Source organism: Macrosteles quadrilineatus, unplaced genomic scaffold (assembly GCF_028750875.1).
Source record: "Macrosteles quadrilineatus isolate MER2022 unplaced genomic scaffold, UCM_ALF_1.0 Scaffold_3__2_contigs__length_128488019, whole genome shotgun sequence".
In the NCBI taxonomy this organism is placed as follows: Eukaryota; Metazoa; Arthropoda; class Insecta; order Hemiptera; family Cicadellidae; genus Macrosteles; species Macrosteles quadrilineatus.
This window is the reverse complement of record NW_026542596.1, coordinates 4,460,407-4,468,162: the sequence shown is the minus strand read 5'-3', so window position 1 is coordinate 4,468,162 and position 7,756 is coordinate 4,460,407. Positions and strand designations below refer to the sequence as shown.

At 34.5% G+C, this 7,756-nt stretch overlaps 1 long non-coding RNA gene across 1 annotated transcript; it reads right to left on the bottom strand.

The window, feature by feature from the left end:
• Window positions 1-390: 390 nt before the first annotated feature.
• On the bottom strand, window positions 391-6,959 carry LOC128990988 (uncharacterized). Its single transcript, XR_008490582.1, has 2 exons — window positions 6,504-6,959; window positions 391-546 (listed from the first exon to the last, which is right to left on the bottom strand). It is a non-coding gene; the product is annotated as an uncharacterized LOC128990988 (long non-coding RNA).
• Window positions 6,960-7,756: the final 797 nt, after the last annotated feature.

The window sequence follows — 7,756 nt, the reverse complement described above, 5'->3', positions numbered from 1 at the left end:
GGGTGAGACTTCAAACTAAATGCAATTTCCAACCCATGGTCAAGTAAAAAAAATTCACTTTTAACACTTATTGTTTTAACATTCTACACGTACAGTTCGTAGCGCACCAAAAAAAATTCTATCAACACGATGTGCATATTATTATATAGTATTCTCTAGCAGATACAGTCAATTTAATTAAACATCCAAATTATAACTTGGAATTATTGGAGCAAGTACTGAGTATTTGAAAATTCTTGAACTTTTTTATTAATGAAGGACAAATCATTTCACTTAAACATCAATAACACTAAAAATGTAATTTGTGATTAACTGAAACCGCGATGTATTCACTATATTGGCTTGTTGTTAAATAACCAACAAATTTGAATGAGGAATCAAATTCAACAGTTACAAAACAAAACAATGTATTTAAGACATCGTAACAAAACATTTCACAAATAAATAAGTACAAAAGTGAAAGAAAGTGTAGTCATCAAGTGACCAGGACAGAGTTGGACAGAGAGCGAAGACTCGGAGGCCGCTCTACGACGGAGATTCCATGTGCTGAAAATAAAATAACAGGTAAGTCAAATGTAAGAACCATAACACCATACCCAGCAATACGTTGTTGCGAGGTTTTTATGTTAGATAACTATTTGTAGTTTTAATCCCCCAAAGCTGCATCCCCCAAAGCTGCATCCCCCAAAGCTGCATCCCCCAAAGCTGCATCCCCCAAAGCTGCATCCCCCAAAGCTGAATCCCCCAAAGCTGAATCACCCAGAGCTGAATCCCCCAGAGCTGAATCACCCTCTAAATGTCTCATCGTATTTAATACTACGCTTCTCAGAGCTCCGGAAACATAGGCTAAATGAACGTGATTGCCTTGTATTGTCCAAGGTTCACACACGTTTGTCATTTTATTAAATTAGTGTAAGGTAAAATTTAAATTAATTACTTTTTGTAATTAATTAGTTTGTCAGTAGTAGTAAAAGTTCGTACAATAGTATATTTAATCACTAGGGACTTTTGGCCCGAGCTCAAGTTTTACATCGAGGCGAAGCCGAGGTCAGAAAATGAGCGAGGGTTGAAAAGACACTGCTATATTTTTCCTAGTTTTGCACCATTGTTTAAACAAACTATTATTTGAACAAAACTGAAATAGTTTTTATTTAAAGAAAACGTCTCAACACTACTTTTAGTTTGTTTTCAATTTAATTTGCTAGTGAAAACAAGCAGCTGTTTAGTAAGTGATTCAATCGTTTCGTCTAAGATTGTGTAGTGTAAATTATATTATCGGTATGTCGAACTGATCACAATAATGCAACAACTAACCACAATCGATTAAACAATCGATATATACTTTCGATATATACATGCACTTGTTTACAATCGAAATTTTCAACTGAGTTGACAATAGATTTTTACTTCCTAGAGTAAAATGCTAATTTAGAACCGCAACGCATATGCATTGAAAACGGATTTTTTTGCTACAGTATGTCGAAAATGAATTTTACCTACGACCGTTTTTTAAAGTAGCCATTTCAGTCCAGTTCTTAGAATTGAAAAGTTTCACTTTACAGCTGTTTACTTTCATATCCGCATAGTTTCATGTCATATCCTCATAGTTTTCTCATATCCACACAGGTAACGGACCAATGAGGTTCAAGTATTGAGAGAAAAGAATTAAAATTTTAAAGCTTCGAACGTCAACTAATCAGCTGATCAGCTGATCAGTTGACCAATTTAATTGTTGATCCGACTTGTTCATGTTGATACTCGCGTATGCTTAATTAAGTTGGTGGAAGTCCAAAAATAAATGAAATATTTGCCGAATTGTACCTGATACAATATTATTTATGGTAAGAATGCTGCTAGCAATGTAATATTTAAGTTTAACAAACACGTAATTACAGGAAATCAGCTGATAATACAACAAGTCGTTGCATCACTTTCAGTGGCAATGACAATACACGAAATCATAACCTCTCTAAAAAGTTATCAGTAGTGATTGTTAGTAATTAAATCCAGATTGATAGTAATTAAAAAACGGTCGTAGGTAAAGTAGTGTACGCAACTCGCGTTAATAGTCTTTACGACACTCGTAGAAGTTTTTAAGGCACTCGCCAAGGCTCGTGCCTTAAATTTTCTACTCGTGTCGTAAAGACTCACTTAACGCAATCGTTGCGTAAACTACTATTTCCTACAGTTACCTAACAATGTAGATGTTCTCTCACTCATTTGAGAAAGCAAAGTGGCCAATTCGCTCATCAGTGAGACAATGTCAACATTGTCTCACTCTAATTACTTTGTCTCACTCCAGATTTGCAACGTGAAGGCGCGAAATAGTGAGCGCGTAACATGCAGGCAACGTCGTATGCGCGCTAAATACGTTGGCAGCACTGGCTGTAAATCAGCTGGTCAGCTGTTGTACTGTTGTATTTGTCACTTCACATTAAATGTTATATTAAAAGTTCACTTCTGTGTAAAAATAGGTTATGTTTCTTCACAAATTTATTTTTTTATGGTAACTGTAGGAAAAGTATAATGTGCAACTCGAGTTCAAAGTACAATTGCCTCACTCGAGAAACCATTCCTCACTCGCCTACGGCTCGTGAGTAAGGATTTCTCTCGAGTGAGTCAATTGCTCACTTTTCTCACTAGTTGCACAAATAACTATAGTAACACTAAAAAATCTGGAAACATATGTTATTTTAATATGATTGCTAACAGGTTACAAATAGCTACAAAGATAACAAATTATCAACAGTGGAACTTTACAATGTATGTATTTTGATTTAACTCCGAGGAACGTAGTATAAAGGATAACAACTTAGCAGATCTAAACCCTAGTTTAGCACGCATTGGTGGTAAAGGTTGAAAAGCAGCACACATCGCAGATCAAAATATACATTGCAAGCCTAGCGCCTGCAGTACGTGGTAGACTATCCTCAACGAAGATAAGCTTCTCAACCTGTGTTGTAGTGCGCCAGGCGTTAGCAGCAGTTCTATTATTGCCGTTTTTGTAGTTTGTTGATTACTTAGTTCAACTATTTTATATGAAACCAATTTGTAGTAGATTTAATTAGCAACATTTGTATAACTATGTTTATTAACAACAGTTATATACCAACACTAGTGCTGTTTTGAAAGTAGTAGGGCTAATAGTTACAAAATATAGGAATTTCAAATATATCTGTGGCTCTTGGAGATTAGCCAAATGTAAACAGTCTAATAAATTGTTTGCAGAAAAAAATTTCACATCGTCCAAAGCAGAGATGATCTCTCTACTCCAAATGTTTAGCACCCTGTATGGGTTGTTGCATTGACTATGTCAATTAGTAGTTGTAGGGTCGAGCTAACCATGTCAGGCAAAGCTAGTGAAGCACAATCGTTCGCTCTACGGCTTATTTTTAGACATTCAAAACAAACATTATTGTATCAACAGCATTGACACGTATTTTGGGCTTCAAATAGTATTTCTAGGAGCTTCCTGCTTTATGTCTGACCAAATTAGTTCTGGGTAATTAGAATAATCATCTCGTGTCATTGAAGTCGCAGACATACGCTCATACTATGTTATATTTATATCCCATATACGAACGATTTTTGCAAGATACCTCAACAAAAGGGGTTTATTCTCAATATTTGATACAATATGTTTACTCAATGACAAAAAATATGTTCCCTATTAGATCAATCTTTGAATGTCCACATATACCTGATTAGGAGAGTGCATTTGCATACACTGTAGTGCTTTCCTGGTTATAAAACGGTCGCTGGTTCAATTCTGAATAAAGGCAGTAGCTGTTTTATGAATCGAATTGGGCCCAGTTAGGTTTCTCACAAGGTTGGTTTTTCACAAATGGTTCTGGCTGAAGAAACAGCTGATCTTTAGCACATTAACAAGGCTAGCCGGTGCATCGTACCATGGACAAAAAGAATTAAATAATACACTGTCAGCCGTGCTGCGGTTACCATGGTTACCATATGTTCTGGCGCATACCGCTGGGAGCGCCGCGCCGTGTAGTTACGTAGCGCGTACGCCGTAACTACATGCCGCTCATGGCGTTGTGCGCCAGAACCTATGGTAACCGCAGCATGGCTGACACTATGATCTTACTCAATTCATCACCTTGCATTTTAGTTGAGTTTATGTTTCAAAATCAAGCAACCAATTTAGACAGCATATTTGCTGTGTGGGATATGTTATACACTACAGTACGTAGCAAATAGCAATGCCAGACATGAATATTTTGACGTTGTATAAAAACATAACGTTTAGTTAATCCCCAATAATGTCCTGTGACGAGGTATGTTATTAGTACAAGGAATATTCTTGCTTTAACCATAACCAGCAGTGTGAGAGATGAGGACGTAATCATTATATAAAAATACATGTCAAAGGCCTTCAAAGTGACTGCTGGAAACCCCCAGAGAATTACCAAGCGATTAGGATGTGATTAATGTTGGAATCATTTATGTCCGATTATAAACTGCAGCAATCATCTTCTCACGTGTTCTCGCAGTAGCTAACAACAATCATTGACTTTGGATACAACAACATTTACTTTGATTGAATAGGCCTACAACATGCAATGACGTTAGATTAAGCATTTGCTATGCATACTGTAATCGTTTACTTTGTTTACTACAAGTTTAGATAAGTAATGCATTTCATCTACGCACAAGCAAGTTCCACAAAAACAAGGCGTTTACAATATTTCAATTAATCGTTATGGAAAACGTCTGCAATAAATCTCGTGGATAAAATAAGCTCACCATCGTCAAAAATAAACTTTATAAAAAAGAAATACCTATATACCTAATGCTATTCCAAATGTCGAAACAAAACTTAGTCTTGTGGTAAAGTATTAATAGTTATATTGTTAAAATGCCACCAGGTATATATTCATAAAGTCTCATGCTTTGACCTTTTCCTCATAGCCACAAGTTACACAGAATAGCTAGGTATTATAATTGACTAAGGAAATAAAGGAGCCAATAAAAAAGCCAAGGGAAACTTTTGTTTCCCTTGTCTGTGGTATTAAGTACTAAGTAGCCAAAGTAAATAGGTATTAGGTTGTAAGTGTAATTCGTTGTCAACTAATGGTCATTGTTATGGTTCTGTCATTATTTTGTTGTCAGGTTATTTATAGGTTATTATTATGTTCTCGTCGATAATGATTGTTATTTTCTTATGAGATTATATGAATATTATTATGGTTGTTATTAACTTTTGTTGAAGTCTACATCATCATTAACCTGTTAAATCGTTGTTAAAATTTAAATAATGACCTTATTGCATGTCACTTAAAATTATATTAGGATTCAATCAAACTTGTCACATTGGTAAGGGAAATTAGGTAAATGTTTCGTTACATATGGTTATTTTTCGTGGTTAAATTATTATGATGCAAATTTGTAAGACAACTTACACAGTGAAATTGGATATTGTTTCTGTTGTCATCAGATTTGTAACATTTTGAAATGGTGTTTCGCCATTTTGTAAATAAAAAAATAAAATAAAATAAATATTCAGTGATGCATTATGACATATGAATAAACCACCAAAGACTTTTTAGCCATTTCATTTCAATCGAAGATTTAAATTACCAAAAAAATGCATTAGCGTATAGGCTACAAGTGAAGCATAAAAACCACAAAATATATTTTATGACGTGTTATTAATTTATCAACAACCGTTTTTACCATGCTTGTGTTTTTTATGAGAACAAGGAAATCTAGTTAAAAAATTTTCTTATCAAGGCTTGTTAGATTATTTAATTTCTTATATAAGTCAAAAGAAGCAAGTACATAATGATTGGTCGAAATCGTCAACCCAAGATCTTTGATGAGTTTTAGTACATAGGTACATTGAACGCATAGTTGTGTGCTCATTCAAGGATTGTTAACATATGAAATCAATCAAAATATGAACCTATATGCTATGCTTCGAAAAAAAGTAATTCTTTACCTATAATGGTGATACCTAAAAGGTCGATTTTAGAATACCCTGGAAATTCTCTAATGTTTTCAACAAGTTAAACTCTTAGTTTTATTTGTATAACCTATATTACCTATACAGGTCTTTTCTTCAAGTTAATTTTGTATAACCGTATGACAATAAATAATTCGATAATTATTATTTAGCCTACTTTGGGCAAGGGAAAGAAACATCTCAACGGCCTAAAATAAATTCAGACTATATGCCTATATTTACCTATATAGAATATATTTCTCAGATTATATACCGTGCTAAAGTTAGGTTAAAATAGATTATGACAGGGCACTTAAAGTTTATTTTCACTACAGTAAATTATATTCATTAAATAGTATACAGGTTTCTGAGCAAATAGAAAGGGAAATAAACGTGGATTTTGCAAAACTGAGAAGTAACAGTAGTCGTGTCAACAAATTTTACACTTTTAGTTTTATTTTTACGATACACTTTAGTAAACAAATGAACTAAGCCAAACCACTACTTGACTAAGCAACTACGTAAGTATAAATCATTAGCATACCAACAATCGAGGCCTCCTTCCTAGATGACTTAGCAATTTGGTAACTCATTTTCGGCAAAACATGGGGACAATATTTCATATTAAATTTCGGCAAAACACGTTTAAATAGTTTTAAAATGTATTAACAGGATTGAAAATTTCACTAGCTAACGAACGTTGAGCGCACTTCACTATTTAGTCTTGTTTGTCAGTCTTCTCCGTCGCGTCCACTGGGCTTTCCAAAAGATTTTCTTCCTCCTCTTCTTCATCTTCTGTGTCAAAACTGTTCAATCCAGGACAACAGGATGCTGTAAAAAAACGTTGCAGAATGTCTACCCACTCACAAAACAGCTGCCACAGTCTTCCCAACATGATGAGTAAACACTGTCTGCTGTTAGGTTGGCAAGGCTGCTTCCGTGATGTTGGCAACACTGTCCCGGTGACCTTGAGGAGACACGCCGAGTGATAATAGGACGATCAGCTGATTTGAAGCACTGAACAACACATTGGCCTTGCCACCACGATGGCCGCCACACGGGTTTTAAAAACCGGTACCGTTTTTCAATGAGCAGCGAGTTTTTTGTTGAGTGTTCTTTTCCGGCTTTTTTGTGGCGAAAAACAATATCTGTGAGGATTGCGTAAGATTTTAAATCACTAATTAAATTCAGAATAGCTTACCGATAGCCTAACTAATATACCGTTGCACTAGATGTTTAAGTTAGTAAAAATAAAAACAATAAGTAAATAAAAACATGTAGATTTAAAAACATGTGTTAAAATATTGACAAGCTGTTTTATTGCAAAAAGTTAACGGAAGAAAACTTTGTGAACGCAATTAAAAAATGTTTTGATTAAAATAATTTCCCTACTTCGGGAATGAAACCTTTGTGGTGGTAATAGTGTGTTGGTAAGTATACTAAAAGTGAAAAATACGGTGATAATGGCTGTTTAGCCTAAGAATTTGCAGTTTTGAAGTTTATAAGTAAAGTTGCGACAAAGATCCAAATGATCTTGAGCTACGCTAACAGATGTTTGTCAAGTAGGAGGGAGAAACTTAACTTAAAAGATCCTCATTTTCCGCACTATATTCTTACAATTAACATCTATTCTCAAAAATGTATTTTGTTTATAACACACACTTGTTATATATCCTTCTGAGTTCCTTTTACATTTTTTTTTTATCTTCTGTTTATTGAATGTAGACTGATTATACTTTTGAATCACTATTCTTTGATTCAACTGTAGTTTACAGTGTTCACACGCACCAGGTTGTC